This window comes from Macaca fascicularis, chromosome 8, assembly GCF_037993035.2.
Source record: "Macaca fascicularis isolate 582-1 chromosome 8, T2T-MFA8v1.1".
NCBI lineage: Eukaryota > Metazoa > Chordata > Mammalia > Primates > Cercopithecidae > Macaca > Macaca fascicularis.
The window spans coordinates 15,086,762-15,109,997 of record NC_088382.1 but is presented as its reverse complement, the minus strand read 5'-3'; the positions used below and the strand labels follow the sequence as shown (position 1 = coordinate 15,109,997).

Below are 23,236 nucleotides of genomic sequence, written 5' to 3'. Positions count from 1 at the left end.
CACCCAAATAAAACTTGCCAAAATAGCAGAGAAAAAAATACAGCAGAAATCCAGTGCCATTCTGTCACAGAAATATTTATATCCCAAAGCCAGGGACCTCTCTGGAACACTGTCTTTATTTCCACGTTTCATGGAAGATGTTTGAGTGCACTCACGTGTGTCTCAACAAGCTTCCAGTCCCTCCTCTAAACCCTGTGGCTCCTCAGCAAAACCCAAAAACAAGTATCAGTTTTCCTTCCAAATGGGAAATTTCCTGACCTAGCGAAACCAGCATCAAATCCACTTATTACGAGACAGCTGATTACAGGCGAAGTCCTCTAGTCCAGGATGACTCCCCTCCTGCAGGAGCAGGAAGGATGGGCATAGCAGTGGCCTGCCAGACCACATCTCCAGGCAGTTTGAAACCATGGCTGCTCAGGTGAGCCATGATAAAAATCAAAACCAAGTATCTCTGAAAAGTGTACATGGCAAGACCCAGACCTCGGACCAGACTCAGCCGAAATGAATGTTGCAAGGTTTGTTCAGAGACCTCCTCCCCATGCCCCCTCTCCCCGGGACCTCCCTCCTTGAACTAGGGGCCCAGGGCCAATGGACAGCTCCCTTACCTCTAGCCCAGTGCATTTTCAGGACCAGCTCCCAGACTGTACCAGACCCTGAAATGTATTCACTGAATGCACTATTTCTTGAAATGATCATAAATCACCTGATTATAACAACAATTGTTTTAAAAGTGTTCTCTCTCTCCCGCGGGAATCGTGCCATGAGTTTGAGCACGCAGCTTTGCTTCTCTCTACTGCAATTCTATCACTTGCAAAATGTTAACAATTACTGTGTTCACCCATAGCATTGTTGTAAAAAGCCTTAAGACCCACTTCATGTAGCCTGCCTGGAGCACAGACCCTGTCATATGGTAAAAGCCCACTGAAGGTGAGTTATCTGTAGCTATTATTACCTAGTACTACAGCGAACAAAAGGAGTCGATCAAGTCTCATCGTATCACCATGAAAGGATGTCCATGTAGACTGCGGAGTGGGAGTAGGGGGACTCAATGTGTATCAGGTACTATTTTGTTTTTTACAATGTGTACATGTATCTTTGTAGGTACACTGGAAAAGATCTGGAAGGAAATACACCCAGTGTTAATAGTGACTACCCCAAAGACACATTCATCCAAACACACAACAGAAAAACACTCACCATCTTTCTGTCTTCCAAATCATTTGAACTATTTTCAATAAGCATCTATGGCTTTTGTAAAGTTTTTGAAAGGAATTTATTGCAATTTTTTTCTGGAGAAACAAGCAGGAGCATGAAAAAGGTAGAAACAGAAGGTAAAATGGAATGGGACTCAATGGAATTGAGTCCCAGCCAGGCTCAGCAAGCACACGAACCACACACCTCTCACTACAACTCAACACCAGCTCTCTCTTCTCTTGGTCCTATGGCCCAAGACTTAGAGATAAAATGTTTATTGTTATCACATCAATCACACCAAGGAGCTTGGAACCACCCTTTCAAACTCCTCTGGTTCTGTGTACCTGCCCGGGGCTGTTAGCTTTCCTCCTGTGTCTTTGGCTGGCCTGTAATCCCCTAGTGGTGGAAATGCACCCGGACACTTAGCTATCATCCCCACAACACTCAGCACCGCAGAGACCAGGGCAGTGATGCCCACTCGGACTGTGATTCTACTTATAAAGCAAAGGACCAGGGGCCAGATGTGACTTGTCTTTGGTAACTTACCAGCTGTTGCTTGAACCAGAACAAAGCCAGGTCTCCTGATGCCCAGAAAAGAGCTAGTGCCTGTCCCGCTAGAAACGTGGTGAAAATGTTTTGCTTGCTGTAAAAAGATGCACTACTGGAGAATATGGGTGCAACTTCTCATGGAGCCACTCAGCCGAGATCACTAGGAAACAGGGCTGCCGGATGAGACACTCGGCCCAGGTCACCAGGAAACAGGGCTGCCGGATGAGACACTCGGCCCAGGTCACCAGGAAACAGGGCTGCCGGATGAGACACTAAGCCCGTCCACCGGAAAGGAAATCTGGTTGGGCAGTAGAGGGAAATTCACACAGGTTACTCCAGCCCAACGGCAGCAACAACATGAACCAAACAAAAAATACCTGACTGGAAAGCCGTAGCCTGGCTAGCAAATTCGAAACAGAGCCACAATCCTAGCAGCACATATCACTGCAACACAGAACTTCAGTCAGTGTGCACACACTTTAAGTAGAAATGTAAAACGCCCATGTTTTTGGAACAAGCGGTCTATTTGTGTGTGTGTGTGATGTCAAACAAAATAGCTCAGAAGAAACTGTTGGCAAGGAAATAGAAATAGGCGCCCTTACACATTGACAGTGAGATAACGGTATGGCCCTAACGGAAGGGAATCGAGCAACACCCATCAACATTTAAAATGTGCAGAACCGTGGATCCCACAATTCCATTTCTAGCAATGCATCCTATGAACATATTCACGCAAATATGCAAGAATTACGTACAACTCAGCACTGATTAATCCAAACGGTTGGGAACAACCTAAATATTTACCAGTGAGGAACTGGTGGAGAACAGTATTTATCTTAAGCCGACATCTGTGTTTTTAAAAAGAAGATACATAGGCTGGGCGCAGTCGCTCACACGTGTAATCCCAGCACTTTGAGAGGCTGAGGCAGGTGGATCACGAGGCTAAGATATCCAGACCATCGTGGCCAACATGGTGAAACCCTGTCTCTACTAAAAATACAAAAATAATCTGGGCATGGTGGCGCACGCCTGTAGTCCCAGCTACTCAGGAGGTTGAGGCAGGAGAATCGCTTGAACTCAGGAGTTGGAACTGGTAGAGAACAGTATTTATCTTATGCCAACATCTGTGTTTTTAAAAAGAGCTGAGGTCACGCCAGCCTGGTGACAGAGCAAGACTCCATCTTGGAAAAACATACAAGCAAACAAACAAACAAAACTGACAACAGTGGTCACAGAGCAGTGATGAGAGTAGGACTGCCTTTCACTCTCCAGGACCTTTTGAATGTCGCTCATATTACATATTCAAAATATATGACTACAGTAAATATTTTCAAAGTAACTATGAAAAACTGGGGAAATAATAATAATATCTAACACACAGGACTGCTGCATAATTAAAGGATGAAAAATTTTAATCACTATCAGAGTTCAAAGGAAGAAAGATTAATTCTACCTTGGATGTCAGAGCAGGGATCATGTAAAAGAAGTGAGTATTTCAAGTCTTGAAGGATGGAGAAGATATAAAGAGGCAGAAGTGTGGAGATGATGTCCCAGATGGAGATAAGAACATAGGCGAAGAAGATGAAGAGATGAGAAGGTCTAAATTCTAAGTGCAGCTCTCAGGCTGGGCTTCAGAACAGGGCTTAGGCAACAAGCTGGGGTGCAAGGCTGATGGCGGGAATGGAAACACTGAAACCCAAACTTCCGTATCACTCCCGGATCATGAGCCTTGAATGCCAAGCCAGGGAACCCGTCCTTGATCTTAACAATGAAAAATCACTGGGCTGGCTGTGGCAGTTCATGCCTGTAATCCAGTGCCTTGAGAGGCTGAGGTGAGAGGACTGCTTGAGGCCAGGAGTTTGAAACCACTCTGGACAACACAGCAAGACTTCGTCCTTACAAAAAATTTAAAAATTAGCTAGGCAGGATAGTACACCTGTAGTCCCAGCTACTCAAGAGGCTGAGGTGGGAGGATCACTTGAGCCCAGGAATTTAGGGTTACCGTGAGCTGTGATGGCATGCCTGCATTCCAGCCTGAGCAACAGAGCAAGGGCATGTCTCAAAAATAAAACAAAATGAAATAAAATCACTAAACGTTTGTAGAGACATAAAGTATAAAATCATACCGTATATGATTTAATCCAGATATATAATATAAGTTCAAAGAGGAAAAGAGAAATTAGGAAGCTGTTATAAGAAGACAAGACTCAACTAAGACATGAGCAAACGCCCTGGGCTCACAGCGCTGTCTTTATATAAAGGAATGAACTGCCACATTTATTTTCATGGCATCACCAAGTTAAATACAGGCTACAGTATTCTGGAACCATCTCTGTATCAGTCAAATCACATGGCCATAATACCATAGGCAAATACCATAAAAAACACCGTAGACTGTGTGGTTTAAACATTAGTTTATTTCTCACAGCTCTGGAGGCTGGAAGTCCAAGATCAAGGTGTCGGCCAACTCAGTTCCGAGACAGGGACCTCTTCCTGGCTTGCAGACAGTCACCTTTCTTCTTGTTTCCTCACACCAGGGCAGTGGGAGCTCTCTGCTTTCTCTTTTTTTTTTTGAGACAGAGTCTCCACTCTGTCACCAGGCTGGAGTGCAGTGGCACATTCTCAGCTCACTGCAACCTCTGACTCCCTGGTTCAAGCAACTCTCCTGCCTCAGCCTCCCGAGTAGCTGGGATTACAGGTACATGCCACCACACCCAACTAATTTTCATATTTTTAGTAGAAACAGGGTTTCAGGATGGTCTCAATTTCCTGACCTCGTGATCTGCCCACCTCAGCCTCCCAAAGTGCTAGGATTACAGGTGTGAGCCACCACACCCAGCCTGGTTTCTTTTCTTCTAAGGGCACTAATCCTGTCAGACCAGGGCCCACGCTCATGACCTCATCTAACCCTAATCATCTCCCAAAGGTCCTATCCCCTAATGCCATCACACTGGCAGTTAGGGCTCCAGTACAAGAATCTGGAGGAGACATAAACATTCACTTTATAACAATGTCTTTTCAATCCTGTTGAAAAAAGCAACCAAATGAGTAGGCGAAGAAGTACCTTATATGTAAACAAGTCAGGACTTTTCATATTTCTGCTAATACATTAAGGTCAATTTAAAATGTCTGATAACAAGAGTCAGAAGCAGAGATAAATGAAAGTTAGCTACTCTGCATTTTAGGCCCACATTGAGTTGTCTTCCAATGACATTGCGGCACAAAGAACACTGCTTTCTATTCCTGGTTTTGCCACCAAAGAAGCTGGAACATTTCCCTGTATTTCCGTTTATCTTGAAAATCACTGGGCTGATCTAGCAGACCTCTAAGGTCCCTTCCATTCACAAATTCCACAAATAACTTCCTACCAACAGAGGCTACACAAATAAACTACACTGATGAAGGGGAAAGCTAACACTAGCAAACAATGAGATGCACACAAGACAAGACGTATAGAGAAGTGGATCAACCACAAACCGGTGGACGATGAGCCAGCGGGGGATAAAAACACATTCCCTAACGATGGACAGACAGGCAACGGCGCCGAGGTAGTATTGTTGAAGATTTCCTATTTTATACCTTCAAGATAAATGGCCCAATTGTTTATATTCATTCTGATTAAATGTGAACGTGAAAACTTCCTTCAGGGGACACAGACATCTAAAAAGTTCCCAATGTATCCAATTTGTCATTTGATATTTTTACTGACCAGAAAAATGAGGGACTGAATATACAAACAGACCATGCCTGATCATATGTATAAAGACAGAACTCAGACCACAACCGGTAGCTGCCCACCCGGGAAACCAATCCCCTATCTACAGTCAACAGCCAGGAGGCCAGCCAGGCTAGCACATCAGACAGGAAGCCAGACTGCTCTCTCTCCACAACCCAGAAACTAAACCACGACTCTGTCCCACGTGGCCAGGATTTGACTCAAAACTGACAGCCACCCTAATTTTGGCCCCTATTTCCAGTTAGGATAATTCAGAGAAAGCCATATATGCCCCTAACCAATCACATAAAACACCCCACTTCTGCACAGCCGCCTACAGCCCCCAAAACAGCCTCCACTGGGAGCCGTTCTTTTCCATCCTGAAGCTTCCCCACTCCTCATCCGCCACTCACTGCCATGTCAGTCTCTGCCACACGCAAGTGACGGTGTCGACTCCATTGCCACAGCAGCTCTGAGAAAGTTGCCTCTGCCTGTCTCATGTGGGCAGTCTTCCTTTATTTCCCCCAAAGAATAAGTCTTAAATGAGGGGCTTCTCTCCATATGGCCAAGCTATACAATTCAGAAGCCCAACATGGCAGATTCCAAGCCTGGAAAGACCGTACACCCCTCAGGTCCTCTTTCCACAAAACACAGCTTCCTTGAGTTCCTCAGTCACTCCCCACCAACCAGGGAAGGAACCACGTGTTATGGAAAGATCAAGGGCCTTGAAGTCAAACTTCTGAGTTCATCAAGTACTTCATTTTTCCACTTAAATTACATGGCCTTGGCCAGGTGTGGTGGCTCACACCTGTAATCCCAGCACTTTGGGAGGCTGAGTTGGGCGGATCACCCAAGGCTGGGAGTTCAAGACCAGCCTAACCAACATGGAAAAACCCCATCCCTACTAAAAATACGAAATCAGCCTGGCGTGGTGGCACATGCCTGTCTTCCCAGCTACTCCGGAGGCTGAGGCAGGAGAATCACTTGAACCTGGGAAGCAGAGGTTGTGGTGAGCCGAGATCGCGCCATTGCACTCCAGCCTGGACAAGAAGAGCAAAACTCTGTTTCAAAAAAAAAAAAAAAAACGGGACCTTGAACAATTTTCTTAACTTGTCTAAGCCTCTATCTTCATCTTCAGTAAAATAATTTTACCTCTAAGATTGCATTCAATGGAATCCCACATGTAAAACAGCTGACAAATATTAGGGGCCCAACAGCTGTGCGCTCCTACTACCGCCCCACTTTACCCCAAGGGAGAAGCACAAGATGTCCAGAAAAAGCCTGTTGATCCCTATACCTCAGCAACTGGTGTTCACACAAGGCACAGTGGGATCCAGACTTACCAGGGTCACCCAAATACAAGACATGTTTTCATTTTTCAACTGAGGTACACATGGCTTCTAACGTTCACCATGTATGATCCATAATTTAGAAGAGATTTTCCTACACTACCCCGTGGTTCTATTTTAGCAGACTTAGATGTGCCATAATAGCTCACTCTCTTAAGCCCTCTTCAGTATCAAAAACAAAATTTTAACCTGTAACACAGTTATCAGCAGCGAAAGTGGAAAAGGTACCTATGAGTCAAAATGACCTTCTGCCCCGCCCCGCCCTACAAAAAGCTGTTCAGGAGGATTTGGGCTGGTTATGAGAATGCTGTCTGTATTCCCAGGGACAGACAAACGCCTACCCTCATTAGAAGCTGCGCTGCTCAGCCTCCAGGGTAGAAAGCTCCCCACACCCGCTACCCAAGGAGAAGAGAAGCAAACGGGGTGGCCAGGCTCCAGGACGTGGACTGTTTAGTGTGGTTTCTGCAGTCCAGGTCACCGCCCTAGGTGAAGTTTTTCCTTCCTTCTTTTCCACCCAAGTGGCCAAGGTCCTACGGCTGCTGTAGGGTCTCTTCCCTAGAATGAGCCAGCCCAGCCATTCCCTTTCCCTCTTTTCATTTTTTTTTTTTGAGATGGAGTCTCACTCTGTCACCAACGCTGGAGTGGAGTGGTGCAATCTTAGCTCACTGCCACCTCTGCCTCCCAGGTTCAAACAATTCTCCTGGCTCAGCCTCCCTGGTAGCTGGGGTTACAGGCGCCCACCACCACGCCCAGCTAATTTTTATATTTTTAGTAGAGACGGAGTTTCTACTTGTTGGCCAGGCTGCTCTCGAACTCCCGACCTCAGGTGATCCACCTGCCTCGGCCTCCCAAAGTGCTGGGATTACAGACATGAGCCACCGCATCTGGCCGAGTCAGCCCAGCCATCCTGACTTTTTGTTCTGGCAAAATTACTCTCTTCCACGTCTACCTTCCAAGTAGCTAAATCAGAGATCCGGCCTTGGGGCAGGCTGGAAGAATCCCTGATTTTGGTCCTCAAGGGGTCCTACCAGGGTCTGGGACAATTCCAAGACTTGTGTTCTTAAAGAGGAAAGAAGCCTCACATACACAGCTCTCGCAGAGCTCAGGCAGAGCTCACGCAAGGCTTGGGAGGCGGCCCTAAGGTTTGGGTGTGCCATCTATGATAAGAGCTAAGAGATCTGAAGCCAGCTGTCTGGGTTCCATCCTCAATTCCAACAGCGCTGGCTGTGTGATGTTAGACAACGTCCCCAGCCTCTCTGTGGTTCCGTTTCCTCACTGTAAAAGGGCCACAATAATAGAGCTGCTCTCAAAGTTAAGTGAATTCGTGCATATAAGGTATTCAGAACAATGCTTGGCACATGGGGGACTTCAATACACGTATTGAACAGAGTAACTTAGCAATTAGTAAATATATTCATGCAGGCCATGCACGGTGGCTCATGCCTGTAATTCCAAAACTTTGGGAGGCTGAGGCGAGAGGATCACTTGAGCCCAGGAGTTTGAGACTAGTATGGGCAACACAGCAATATTCCATCTCTAAAAATGTGTTTCTGTAACGTATATGTATATATACACTCATGTATTCACAGCGTATTTATAATACACAAAATAGCTGGAATGCAGACTTAACTATTCACAATGGTTACTTCTAGAGAAGGGGGAATGCAAATTTCAGCTTTTTATGCTACACGTATATTCTTGTATCATCTGAAATATTTAAGCAAATTGTATGTATAAATTTGCCCCAACACACATAGCAGAACAGTGTAGTTTTGACTCAAAAATCTTCACATCATGGAAGATGGAATTGTTCTGTGAAAGTTATAGAGATGAAAAGTCTCCCTCCAGCCTAAATGCTCTTTCATCTGACCTATATTACACACACCAATGCAGACGCCCCAATCCTTTCCCCACTGTCATAAGAATTTTTCAGTGAACTGCAATCCCCTTTACAAACTAGATGATAGTTAGAGTCACCAGGCAAGAACGTGGATCCAGTTCTGCTTTTTCAAAGCCCAATGTTCCTCACATAATAGCAATGCATTCTTCAACCGGTCCACTGCCCCCAACACCTGACCTCTCTGTTGTACACAACTCAGCAAAGCCTGGGAGAAAGCAGGTGCAAATTTCACTTACTCAGTAACAACACATCCCGCCTGATTCCTCTGCTCAGCTAGTTCTCAAGTCATCTTTTTCTAAGCTTTCATTTGGCTCTACCACATGTACCTAGGCTGGGTAAAATACTTTACCAGGTTTTTTTTTTTTTTGAGACAGCGTTTCACTCTCTACCCAGGCTGGAGTGCAGTGACACCATCTCGGCTCACTGAAACCTCCACCTCCAGGGTTCAAACGATTCTCCTGCTTCAGCCTCTCAAGTAGCTAGGACTACAGGCGCACCCAGGACTACCACCACACCCAGCTAATTTTTGTATTTTTAGTAAAGATGGGGTTTCACCGTACTGGCCAGGCTGGTCTCAAACTCCTGACCTCATGATACGCCCGCCTTGGCCTCCCAAAATGCTGGGATTACACGCGTGAGTCACCGCACCTGGCCTACTTTACCAGTTTTATTCCTGAATTAAACCTGTTATTACTATCAATAATGTCAATCAGTGCCATTTCATTCACCGTATGACACACACACACAAAGCACTTCATACTCGCTCCACCTATCTGCTTTTCTGCAATGGCCACAGTGTTCCCCATCTTACATGAGAGGCACAGACAAAGACAATGACTTCTCCAAGGTTTTGTAATTCACAATCAGTGGCAGAACCAACATGACCAACCACGTCTGGCCAAGGCCTGTGTTTCAGCCACACCACCTGGTTGCTGCCCCTAAGGCTCAATGGGCAAGTAACAGATCACTCCGATTGCAGAGGCTTCAGAAATGCCCTCCGCCATGGTACAATGGACGGTTCGCTCTCAGGAGGGGAGGCAAGGGTGGGAATCAGCACACAGTTCTGCTAGGTTTCTCATGCAGGGCACAGACTATGTATTTTGTGCCTTGCTTTACAGGTGAAATGTCTCCTGCCCCCTGTACAACAGCTTTCTTTGTCCTCTCCACATAAAAGTACAACTGAGTTCCTCAGGGGAAGGCAGTGATCACTGCCCTGTGCCACACCTGACTGATGTCCAAACAAGTGGACACACAGGCTCTTCTCTTATGGCCCAGGTTGCTCCCATCTGCTAAGCATCGAAAACTACACACAGGATTCGCAGAACATGAATGACATGGAGGTGACCGCTTTATCTCTGTGGAAAACTTACTGCACTGTCTTAAAAAAGGGAATTCAGGAAAAGCTGAACATTTGAGGCTGGCTGGCTGTAATCTTCAGCTGCTGAGAAAGCCTCAGCTGCTCGGTTCCACTGTGGAAATCCAACTCCTCCCTCAAAGTCCAACTCAAGTACACCTCCTCTGCGGTGCCTGCCCCTTCCTCCCTTTCACAAGCACGTGTTCCCTCTGCAGTCCCAGAGCATTCTATTGCCACCTCTGGAGCCACGCTGTCCCAGCCTACAGCCAGCTCAGTGCGCAGCTGCATCTCCCTGTGTGTACCTGCAGGCCCCACCTGGGCTGGAAGGCTGCCTTCTTCTCCTCCGCACAGAGGCCGCACTCAGGAACTACTGAATGAGGGATGGAGTGGATGAGCAAGATCAGCCAAGGGCTACAGGGAGTGACCTGCAGCTCCCAGCAGGAACAGCCCCTGCCCTGCCAATCCGGAGGTGCTGGCTCTGTTCTCAGCAGGGCCGCTAAAAGCTCCGTTATAACAGCTCTAGGCCACAACGGTCAACTTGGTGTCAGGCCCTAGAGACACCGAAACTCCTAACAAATAAAGAGACCGCGTATGCAGCATGCCGGTTAAAAGCACAGGCTTCGGAGTCAGAGCTTGAATTCCACTTATTATGTGATCTTGAGCAAGTTACTCAATGCATCAGTCTCATTTTGTCACTGGCAAAATGAGGACATTATCTGCCACACAGTGTTGCTGAAAAAGTAAGTGAGGTGACAGACGCAAAGTGCTTGGCAGTTACTTACTCTTATTGGTTTATTACAAAGAAGAGAACACGGGAACAGCCAAATGCAAGAGAGGCACAGGGCACACCACGGGGCAGAGAGGTCGGGGCTCCCATGCCGTCCCTGGAAGTGCCACCTTCCCAGCACCAAATGACTTCACCAAACCAGAAGCTCCCCAAACCCAGTGTTTAGAGGGTTTTATGGAGTTTTCATAACATCAACATGATTAAGTCATTGGCTACCCGTGACTAGCTCAATCTCCAGCCTGTCTCGTCTCCCCTCCCAGAGGTAGGGGTGGGGCTGACGTGTCCAACTCTATAATCATGACTCATCTTTCTGGCAACCAGCCCTGATCCTGAACCTGTCTAGGGGCCGAAGCCACCTGTCATCTCATTATCATACAAAAGACACTCCTATCACCCCAGAGATTCCAAAAGTCTTAGAAGCTCTTGTATCAGGTATTGAAACCTAAGACCAAATATTATAACCAATGATGTTCCTATCACTCAGGAAATTACAAGGGTTTTAGAAGCTGTGGGCCAAAAACCAGGAAGAATACTAAATATATACACTATTGTACTATGTATCCCACTATCACAATAATTTTTTTTGAGACAGAGTCTACCTCTGTTGCCCAGGTTGGAGTGCAGTGGTGCGATCTCAGCTTATGGTGCGATCTCAGCTCACTGCAACCTCCACCTCTCAGGTTCAAGCAATTCTTGTGCCTCATCCTCCTGAGTAGCTGGAACTATAGGTGTGCAACACTACAACTGACTAATTTTTGTATTTTTTAGTAGAGATGGGGTTTCACTGTGTTGGCCAGGCTGGCCTTCAACTCCTGGCCTCAAGTGATCTCCCCGCCTCGGCCTCCCAAAAATCTGGGATAAGTGACGAGCCACTGTGGCTGGCCTCACTATCACAATAATTATACTGAGAGGATGGGGGAGAAAAACATGGGGAACTGGAGGAGCGGGGAAGGTAAGCAGCCTGAATCTTTGTCTTCCACAGTAAGACATCTCCCTGTCTTTCACACAATCTGGAAGAACGAGCTAAAACATAAACACAGTAACCTCCAGGGACCAGGGATCAGAGTGGAGAAGGGTAAGGTAGGGGATTGCTGGGTTTTGTCCTAAGCCTTGTTAATTTCTGACTCTTAGAGCTGTAGGTCTGTACAACTTTGCTAAAAATGAGCATTTACCTGTAATCCCAGCACTTTGGGAAGCCAAGGTGGGCGGATCACGAGGTCAGGAGATCAAGACCATCCTGGCTAACACGGTGAAACCCCGTCTCTACTAGAAATACAAAATATTAGCCGGGCGTGGTGGCAGGTGCCTGTAGTCCCAGCTACTCAGGAGGTTGAGGCAGGAGAATGGTGTGAACCTGGAAGGCGGAGCTTGCAGTGAGCTGAGACCATGCCACTGCACTCCAGCCTGGGCAACAGAGCGAGACTCCATCTCAAAAAAAAAAAAAAAAAAAAAGTTTTTAGTTTTTAAACAAAATCTGATACTTGACCAACAACAATAGTATATTAAGTGATATGGTTTTGTGTTTTTGTTTGAGAGAGGGTCTTGCTCTGTTGCCTGGGCTAGAGTGCGGTGGTGTAATTCTAACTTACTACAGCCTCAAATTATTGGGATCAGGTGATCAACTCTCGAGCAGCTAGAACCACAGGTGTGCACCACCACGCCCAGCATTCTTTCTTTTTTTTCTTTTCTTTTTTTTTTTTTTTGGTAGAGGTGGAGGTCTCACTATGTTGCTGGTCTTAAACTGCTGACCTCAGTGGATCCTACTGCCTCAGCCTCCCTAAGTGCTAGAATTACAGGTGTGAGCCACCACACCAGGCCAAAGTGGTGTATTCTAAAATTTTTTGTAATCCAACCACTTTGAAAAACTATGGAGAGCTATAAATCGTCTCCCCATAAACACACATGGATGCATACACACAAAATTGTTGCACAGGATTTTGGGGACTTCATAAAGTTCTGAAAGCCAGGTTAAAAACCTTAGGATTATAGATTCTGGGTTGTTTTTTTTTTTTTTCCTTTTTTTGAGACAGAGTCTCACTTTGTCGCCCAGGCTGGAGTGCAGTGGCGTGATCTCCGCTCACTGCAAGCTCTGCCTCCCAGGTTCACGCCATTTTCCTGCCTCAGCCTTCCGAGTACCTGGGGCTACAGGAGCCCGCCACCATGCCCGGCTAATTTTTTGTATTTTTAGTAGAGGTAGGGTTTCCCCAAAGCCAGGATGGTCTCAATCTACTGACCTCGTGATCCACCCTGCTCGGTCTCCCAAAGTCTGGGATTACAGGCGTGAGCCACCGCGCCCGGCCCTAGATTCTGGTTTATTAAAGGAAATTTATTTCAAGTCAGAGCTTGTCATTTATTGCACAGGAAAATAAAAATTTCGTTAAGAAAATCAAAAACACCTACATGATAAAATGAGGTCCTGCTTGGTCTTAAACTACTTGGTGACCACCATCAGTTGTTTTCTTGACCACAGGATGCACCTAATTCCTAACTATGAATAAAGGTACAAACATTGTTTATTGGGCTTTTGGCTTCAGCCTGAGACAATCGGATTCTCTCAAACTCAGGAATGTGAATCGCTGTTGGGTGGATGCAGCTGTTTCCATTCTAGAAATGGACCTGGAATCATGTACTTTGCGACTATGAGGAGTCCTTTGTGTAAAACTTGAAAAGGCAAGGTCCCAAATTCCCCATATGGGTGTTTCTTCCAGTAGAGGAATTACTCTAATGACTTCTTAGCAAAACTTACATGATCAGGGCAGGCCATCAAAATACTCCAGAACACAAAGTTTAGCTCCATTTCTGATGGACCTGTCTCCACTGCTATCAGTCTCACCAACAGCCTCACATCAAGTCAGAGGAACGGTTTTTTCATTTAAGAAGGATCTTCATGGCTGGGTGTGGTCGCTCACGCCTGTAATCCCAGCACTTTGGGAGGCCAAGGTGGGCGGATCACGAGGTCAGGAGTTTGTGACCAGCCTGGTCAACATACTGAAACCCTGTCTGTACTAAAAATAAAAAAATTAGCCAGGCTTGGTGGCACGTGCCTGTGGTCCCAGCTACTTAGGAGGCTGAGGCAGGAGAACTGCCTGAACCCGGGAGGTGGAAGTTGTGGTGAGCCAAGACTGCACCACTACACTTCAGCCCGGGCAAGAGGATGAGACTCCGTCTCAAAAAAAAAAAAGAAGGATCTTCATGTTCCTGCCAATTTGAAAAAAAAAAAAAAAATTGGTATCTGTTAACCAGAGGTAATGAAAAGCACCTCCCAGGCTGCTGTAGTAAGTGGATTGGTAACTGTGGTGGGAGATTCCAACCCGCGAGACCTGTGACTATATCACGCAGCAAAAGGGCTTTGCCAAAGTCCTTAGGAGGAGTATCTTGGGCTATCCAGGGAGGTCCAATCTAATCCTATGAGCCTCTAAGAGCATAGAACTGGCCAGGCGAGGTGGCTCACACCTGTAATCTCCGGACTTTGGGAGGCTAAGGCAGGCAGATCATGAGATTAAGAGATGGAGACCATCCTGGCTAAAATGGTGAAACCCCATCTCTACTAAAAATACAAAAATTAGTTGGACATCCTGGCGGGCACCTGTAGTCCCAGCTACTCAGGAGGCTGAAGCAGGAGAATCACTTAAACCCGAGAGGTAGAGGTTGCAGTGAGCTGAGATCATGCTACTGCACTCCAGCCTGGGCAACAGTGCGAGACTCCATCTCAAAAAAATATTTTAAAATAGGGCATAGAACTTTCTCCAAGTGCAAGAAGAGAAATGCACACAGGGGAACTGAAGAGCCTGACCAGGTCCCTGGGTTAGCTAGTCCTGAGCTGATGGGACCACGTGCAAAGACCAGATAGAGGCCTCAGGAGCTGAGGGCAGCCCTCAACAGATGGCCAGCAAGGGAACAGACACCTCAGTCCTGCAACCACAAGGAACTATATTTGGCCAAAAGCGCTTGGAAACAATTCTCCAGTGAGGAATGCAGCTCAGCCCACATTATGATTTTTGCCCAGTGACACCCACGTCAGAACAGTGGGTGCCCCAAAAAACTGTGAGATGATACAATTTCAATTATTTTAAGCCACAAAATTTGTGGAAATGTGGTAAAGCAGCAACAGAAATGAATAGTGGTTTACGTGGAAACCCCTAGAAGAGTGTCTGGCACGGTGTTGACACTTGACAAGTGTTTACTGATTTCCTCACATCGCAAGGCAGGGCTGGCCACACTCCATCCAAAACAATAGATGATAGACTTGTTCTGACAAAACAGATTCAGTGAATTATAAATGGCCCAGAACACCTACAAATTTTAAGTTTCAGGTAAGTGATTGACTTTCCTTTCACTTAGAAACCTCCCAATGCTCATCTTACTGACAAACTCTAAGTACCAGGCAGGAGACTAAACACCAGACAAACCCAGCCCCAGATGCCCCGAGGGAGCCCGTCCCAGCACTCACTCCGCTGCACTGAAATGATGTCCAAGTCAGTTTATCCCACTAGACCAAGAACTCCAGCTCTCCATGTGTGAGTCACCAGTGCTGCCTCTGCATCTCTGCTTCTAGGATGGTGCTTCTGCACTTCACAGGAAATCTGTATCAATGTTTGTCAACACTATGTATGACAGTGTCACTTAATATCTGCACAGAAAACATCAATTCTTTGAGGACCAGGGCCGGGTTTATTAGCCTTCGTACTCCCACTGCCACTGTCTGGGACATCAGAGGCACTCAGTAGAAGTTGGTGAAGAGAAAGAAAAGGCAGAGGAGAGAGAGGAAAGCAGGACCAACACCGCAGACACAGATTCTGAGGTGGCTGGAGGAGAGGCAGGACAGAGAATCTTCCTGGTTGCTGGGATGGGGTTCACTGTGATACCTGCTGCTGGATTTCAAATGTCAAAGGTGACGCTTTGCTGACCTTGACGTCTGACTGCCCTTTAGCCTTCCCAACCTCAAGACAGGGCACTTAGAAACTGCAATGTCAAGAAATTATGCTTCATTAAGGCATGGGAATGTTATTTACATGAACCTTCATTACTGCATTTTTTTTTTTACATGGGAATGTAAATAATTGAAGAGATTGTTAAAGACTAATCACGCACATTCAATAACTTTGTAAAATATTAATGATAACTGAAACACAAATTTTGATGTTCCCCAAAAATGCTAACATATAAAACAATACTGGCCAATTAAAGATAGAAAACAATCCTAATGAAGCTCCCCAACAGACACATTAAAACTTCTCTGTACATTAAACATTTGAGATTTCAAAGGAAAACCCAGATTCATTCCATTCTTAATATGGCGTTTAAAAAAAAATCTTAGGTAATACAATATTTCATTTAAAATTTACAAAATTCCATTACATTCATAATTTCGTTTGATCCTCAAAACAATCTCCTGAGTTAGGCAGAACAGGTATTACTAACAACTAACTCCATTTTATAGGTAAGGGAACTGAAGTTCAGCAAGTACTTGGGCTTAACAAAAGTTTTAATAGGGCCACATATCGAAACCAAATCCTCTGCTCAAAAGAACTAGAATAAGTTATCTTTTACATATTATTCATACTGATATCCTGTCAATATCCAAAAATGTTTTGAGGTAGCCTGCAATAATAGACACCTATCCAATAAAAACATTAAAATGAAAAACGGGGAAAAAAACAGCAGGTGATATGGGAGACAGACGAAGGTAGATAGCAAAGGCTGAGACTTATAATCTAAGAAAACTTCATCTCTGACCTTCCAGTTCCAGGGAGATAACGCTAAAGGAAACAAGATGGTTTATAGACTCAAAATCTGACAAAAGAGAGGTTGCATCAGTTCTTAACTCTGAAACACTCCTAGCAGCCACAGCAAATCTCTAGGACAACATACCAATGGCATCAAAGCAAGAGTATACTTCAGTGATAGAGTGAATTAAGTTCCCTGTTTGGGACCCAGGCCAGGGCTAGAGAAAAGAACTCTGAAATATAGAGCTCAGAAATAAATCCTCTGTCGGCCACAGGCAGTGGCTCACACCTGTAATCCCCAGCACTCTGGAAGGCTGAGGCGGGCAGATCACGAAGTCAGGAGATGGAGACCATCCTGGCTAGCACAGTGAAATCCTGTTTCTACTGAAAATACAAAAAATTAGCCAGGCGTGGTGGGAGGCCCCTATAGTCCCAGCTGTTTGGGAGGCTGAGGTAGGAGAATGGAGTGAACCCAGGAGGCGGAGCTTGCAGTGATCCGAGATCCTGCCACTGTACTCCAGCCTGGGCAACAGAGCAAAACTCTGTCTCCAAAACAAACAAACAAACAAACAAACAAACAAAATATATATATATATATATATATATATATATATACACACACACACACCCTCTGTCTTCTCCATACCCATATGTCCCCTTCCGTGAGAGACTTCCTTTCATTTAATCCATATAAAAATCAAGCCTACTCTAAATGAAAAATACTTCGACATAGAAGCAGCATTAACTAGTTAAGTTTTATTAAGACATTAATAAAATCTAGAAAACAATAAAGAAAATCTGGTCGCGTTTTGAAGCCCTCTCCTAAGATCAGATTCCCCAAAAGAACAAAGTGTATGGGGCATATAACAAAGATATTTTCCTAATCTAAGAATGCAAATCAAAATAAAGGCAAAATCCTACTGAGCGAAGCAAAAATTGTAATTCAGTAGCTCAAGACTTGACCAAATGTCTATTTTTAATCCCTATAATCATCCAAATAACTAGGAATAGCAGAGAAAATTGTGTCTCCTTTCTACAGAGACACATGGTTTTAAGAAACTCAAACACATCAAATTCCCACCTTACCAAACAGGTAAATTGGAAAGGAGCTTAGTATTTTATTTTTAAATTATTTATTTACCTTTTTATTTTTTAGAGAAAGGGTTTCACTCCGTCACACAGACTGGAGTGCAGTGGCATGATTATAGCTCACTGCAGCTTCTAATCTTGGGCTCAAGTGATCCTCGCTCCTCAGCCTCCCAAAGCGCTGGCATTACAGGTGTAAACCACAGCAACCGGCCTATTTTAAAGAATTAATTACCATATACCTTAGAATTGTAGCTCCTTTATAGGTCATTCAACATGTGATGCAATTTTTTACAAGTGCATTTTTTTTTTTTTTTTTTTTTTTTTTTTTTTTTTTGAGATGGAGTCTCACTCTGTCGCCCAGGCTGGAGTGCAGTGGTGCAATCTCCGCTCACTGCAACCTCCACCTCCCGGGTTCAAGTGATTCCCCTGCCTCAGCCTTCCGAGTAGCTGGGACTACAGGCGTGTGCCACCACACTCAGCTAAGTTTTTGTATTTTTAGTGGAGACGGGGTATTTTTAGTGAAGACGGGGTTTCACTGTATGAGCCAGATTAGCCATCTTCTAACCTCGTGATCTGCCTGTCTTGCCCTCCCCAAGTGTTGGGATTACAGGTGTGAGCCACCACACCTGGCAACAAGTGGTAATTTTCAACTATGCTTCAAACCATTACACAAGCCAAGTACATCTACTCAAGGCACTCTCAAGTTTCCATTTACTCCCATTTTAGTCAACAAAATAAAATGTTAAATTGGAACATATTTCACATGACACTTAAAAGATCAACAAAATGCTCCTGAAAAGTTCTGAGCTCAACAACTCCATTAATGAGAAAAAAACAAATCAACTGGATATAGGGAAGATGCTGCACATAAAACACAATTGTGAAGAATATGCAAGATATTGCCAAAAAGTTACTTAAGTTTTCATCATAGATACTTGTCCTTAAGTCTGAGATAAAGTATATACTCATGTAACTAAACTCGTTTAAAAGGAAACAAAGGGGAAGAAGAAAAAGAACTTCCACTTTAGAATCCACATTTTCAAAGGCGTCCATTATTTACACCATTGCGGGGAAGAGAATTTTTCTCTGCTGTATTTGCTTGAAAGAATTAAAGCTGTAGGGCAAAAATTCTTGGAAATTATGTAGTTTACGATCCTCAAAAGTGAGAAAAATGAAGCCCAGAAGAGAAGGCCTTCCAGGAAAATTCCAGAGCCGGAGGTAGACCCAGTACATTGTTTTTGTTTTTGTTTTGAGAGGAAGTCTCACTCTATGGCCCAGGCTGGGGTGCACTGCAGCCATTTCACTCACTGCAACCTCCACGCAGTCCCCTCAGTGAGTTGGCGAAGCAGTCTCGCTGCGAGGGAAGGCGGGGAGGGCGGGGAGGGCGGCGGAGTCTCCCACTCGCGGTGACCCGTACCCCGCCCCACGAGTGGGTCCTCGCAGGGCCCCCTCTGCCGCACGCGGGGACCAGCCACCCTGCGGGGTACGGGGCAGAAGCCCGCGCCCGGGTCCATGCAGTCCACTCCGCGGCAGACGCGGGGAGCCGGGGAGCAGTGGGGACCGGCCCCCACCCGCAGGGCAACCGGGACTCCCCGCGCGGGCCCACGCGGTATCGCAGCAGGCGCGAAGCCCCCGGTGCCACACGGGGCCGAGACAAAGCCCAGGCGCAAGGACCCCGGATCCCGACCTCGGACCCTGCGGAGCGGAGCTCGGACCCTGCGGAGCCGAGCTCGGAGCCGCCACACCCGGGGCAGAGACGCCCACCCGGTCTGGAGACCCCGTCGCCCATGGCGCCGTCTCACCTCAGGCCGCCGCCTCGCAGCCCTAGCTCCTCGCCGCGGCGCCTGGGCCGACTGGAGCGCAGCTGAGCAGCCGACAGAGCCACCGCAGCCTCAACAATGGAGCCCCAGGGCGGGGCCGCCGCCGCGCCGCTTCAGCCCGTGTTGCCCGCTCAGGATCCGGCTCGGATCAAGGAGCTGCAGCTGGCGCGGGGCTGCGGCCCGGAAACACACCCTGCAGGTGCACACGGCCCCGCCCGCCGCCCGCCGCCCCGCCCCCAGCGGAGCCGGGCGCCCAGGGCCCGCCCCCCGGCCAAGGGGGAGCCAGCTGCGCGGAGAAGGTGGGGCCTGGGGGAACAAAGGGAGGTTGGGCGGGGCGGCGCTGGGACTGGGCGTGCGGGGTCCCGCGGGAGGACCGGACCCAAGAGCTGGCCGGATCCTGGCCTCCTGGAAGACCCAGCTCAACGTCCACCTGGAGTCTACTGTACAGGACGCGCTCATCTCAAGCCCAGAACTCAGGCTTTTAGGACAGAGAGCGAGAGACAGGCTTGCTTTACAAAAAGGGAAACTGAGGTCCAAGGAATAGGATTGCCTGCTGCCCGAAGTCACGTAGTCCCATTCACTCGTTCACCTTGTCATTCAGCAAACATTTGGAAGCACGTATGGTGGGTGTTAGGAGTGAAGTAGGGCCGGGCGCGGTGGCTGGCGCCTGTAATCCCAGCACTTTGTGGGGCCGAGGCAGGTGGATTACTTGAGGCCAGGAGTTCGAAACCAGCCTGGCCAACAAGATGAAACCCCATCTCTGCTAAAAATACAGAAACTTAGCCGATCGTGGTGGCGCGTATCTGTGGTTGCAGCTACTGGGAAGGCTGAGGCAGGAGAAATCGTTTGAACCAGGGAGGTAGAGGTTGCAGTGAGCTGAGATGGTGCCACTGCATGTGCTCCAGCCTGGGCGACAGAATGAGACTCCGTCTCAAAAAAAAAAAAAAAAAAATTAATAGATGGGAAGTAGAGGCGAACCTAGGCCTTCCCTGAAGGAGCTCGGCCAAGGAGTACCTGAAATGTCTCTGCATCTCTTTAAGGTCTGATAAACGAACCAGGAGCGAGCACTAATCACTTCCCTTTCCTGCCACAGAGCTTTCATGTGTTTGCTGTTCCCCGCCTGAAATGCCAAGTACCAATGGTATTTATTTATTTATAGAAATGGGGTCTCCCTATGTTGCCCAGGCTGGTCTCAAACTCCTGGCCTCAGGCTATCCTCTCGCCTCAGCCTCCCAAAGTGTTGGGATTACAGGCATGAACCACTGTCCCCAGACCTGATCGTCTTTAAAACCTCTTTCCTCATCTTATTTGAGCTTCCTGCTTCATGTGACCCCACACCCTTGGTTTCCCTGTACTCCCATAGCTGCTCCTCGGTGGGTCCCAGGGACCCACCCCCTTCTCTGCCCAACTTGTATATGTCTGGACTCAGGCCAAATGCCCTTCCATTTGCAGTGGGCACTGCCACAAGAAATCTCTTGCTCTTCCGGGCTTCACAAACCATCCACATGCTCGGCTGCCTGCCAGAGACATCCATCCCATCAGATGCCCAGCCCTGACCTTTCCCAAAGCTCCACCTGGACGCAGGGAAGCATCTCAAATTTTCCACAGGCCAACACAGAGTGCTTTATTAGTGCCCTAACCTGCTCATTCACATTCTTGTGATTCTCTGTGAACAGCCCCTCCATCCACCCAGCTGCTCAGGTGAAAATCTCAAATCCTCCTCCAGTCCTTCCTCCCAGAACCTCTCATGCAGCCCTCTGCCTTCCTAGGACACTGAGCACCCCTCACTCCCAGCGCCGGCTGGGGTGCTGTCTGAGTGGCTGCCACCCACGTGGCATGAATTGTGACCTTTTGCCCGGAGTGGTGGCTCACGCCTGTAGTCACAGCACTTTGAGAGGCTGAGGCAGGCAGATCGCTTGAGGCCAGGAGACTGGGACTAGCCTGGCCAATATGGTGAAACTAAAATACAACAATTAGCCAGCCATGGTAATGCGTGCCTATCATCCCAGCTACCCTACCGAGGAGGCTGAGGCAGGAAAATTGCTCGAACCTGGGAGGCAGAGGTTGCAGTGAGCCAAGGTCACACCACTGCACTCCAGCCTGGGCAACAGAGTGAGAATCTGTTGCAAATTAAAAGAAAAAAAAAAAAAAAAAAAGCAGAAGAAGAAGAAGGAGAAGAAGTGTGACCTCTCTAAGGCAAGGCAGTGTCCCACTCTGATTCAATTCCATGTGTAAAACAGGACCTGCACCCTGAAGGCACTCACCCAGGGAGGCTGCAGGGATGGGTGGATGCAGTTAAAGTCTTCTTGGTGGCTGGGGCTGACCCCATCCCCATCGCTCTTCCCACACACACCTGCACACTCATCACTCCCAAGCTTGCACCCACCACTGAAAGCCTGTTCCTTAATCTGATTTGCCTAACAAGGTCCCCGGATGAACAACACATGCTTCCCTACCTCTCCCCTGCTAGGGCCCCACCGTGTTCTGGGATGTACTCAGGGATCAGGAGAACAAAACCTCAGGGAGTGAAAGGACATTCCAGGGTGCAGGCCTCTGCATCCCCCTCCATGCCCTCACCCCTGCCTGACACACCCTCACCCCTGTACTTGACCAACTCCTACCAACCCTTAAAGTCTCACCAAATTCAGTGGTGGCAGCCACACCCTAAAGTGGCTGACCACCCCCCAGTGACCTATGCCCTTGCATAATCTTCCTGACCTTGGGTACGAGCAAAACCGGTGACTGGCTTCTAACCCATAGAGCCTGGCGAAAGCAATGGGATGTCACTGTCACAGTGCATCACCTTCGCACACTAGAGAGAACGGTTCCGCCTGCAGGCGCTGCAGGAGGGAGATGCTGTGCTGAGAAAGGACCTTTGGAGGGCCCCGTAGGCAAGGAAGCAAAAAGCTGGGCCCTTGCCAAGCGGGTCCGAGGAAATGAATTCGGCCAATAACCTCGGCGGACCTGGAAATGGATTCTGCCCTGATGTAGCCTCAGATGAGGATGCAGCCCAGCTGCTTAGCGTGAGATCCCAAGCACACGACCCGCTAAAATGTGCTCAACTCCTAGCTTGCCAAAATTGGCTTAAAGGTGTGTGTTGTTTTAAGCTTCTAAGTTTTTAGTTATTGCCTATGAAAGTGTTAAAATATGAGACAATAACTTAAGTCCCCTCCCCATCACACACATTCTGCTTTCTGGCATTCATCACAATTATACTTATTGATTTAAAATCTCCCTCTTGACTGGGTGCAGTGGCTCAGGAGTTCCAGACCAGCCTGGCCAACATGGTGAAACCCCATCTCTACTAAAAATACAAAAATTTGCTAGATGTGGTGGTGCAATCCTGTAATCCCAGCTACTCGGAAGGCTGAGGCAGGAGAATTGCTTGAATCCAGGAGGCAGAGGTTGCAGTGAGCTGAGATTACACCATTGCACTCCAGCCTGAGTGACAAGAACAAAACTCTGTCTCAAAAAAAAAAAAAAAAAAAAAATTGTCTCTTACCACTAGCATGAAGGTTCCATGAGAAGAAAAATGGAAACTCTTGCTCATAACAGTGCCCCAAATGCCCAGCACGGTGTAGCTCTAGGGCAGTTAGTCAATGGTGCATGCTGCTGGTTGGAGGGCCCAGCTGGTCCTCCCAGCTGCCTTCTCTTTGGTCACATTCCATTATAGAGAACAGAATAGTTTCTTGCCTTTCCAGAGTCCCTCTTAGTGGGGATTGGCCTAGTGACATTGTCCTGCCCCGGGAGACA

At 47.2% G+C, this 23,236-nt stretch overlaps 1 long non-coding RNA gene across 1 annotated transcript; it reads right to left on the bottom strand.

The window, feature by feature from the left end:
• Positions 1 to 1,065: 1,065 nt before the first annotated feature.
• On the bottom strand, positions 1,066 to 1,825 carry LOC141407562 (uncharacterized). Its single transcript, XR_012417085.1, has 2 exons — positions 1,741 to 1,825; positions 1,066 to 1,117 (listed from the first exon to the last, which is right to left on the bottom strand). It is a non-coding gene; the product is annotated as an uncharacterized lncRNA (long non-coding RNA).
• Between the last annotated feature and the right edge of the window lie 21,411 nt (positions 1,826 to 23,236).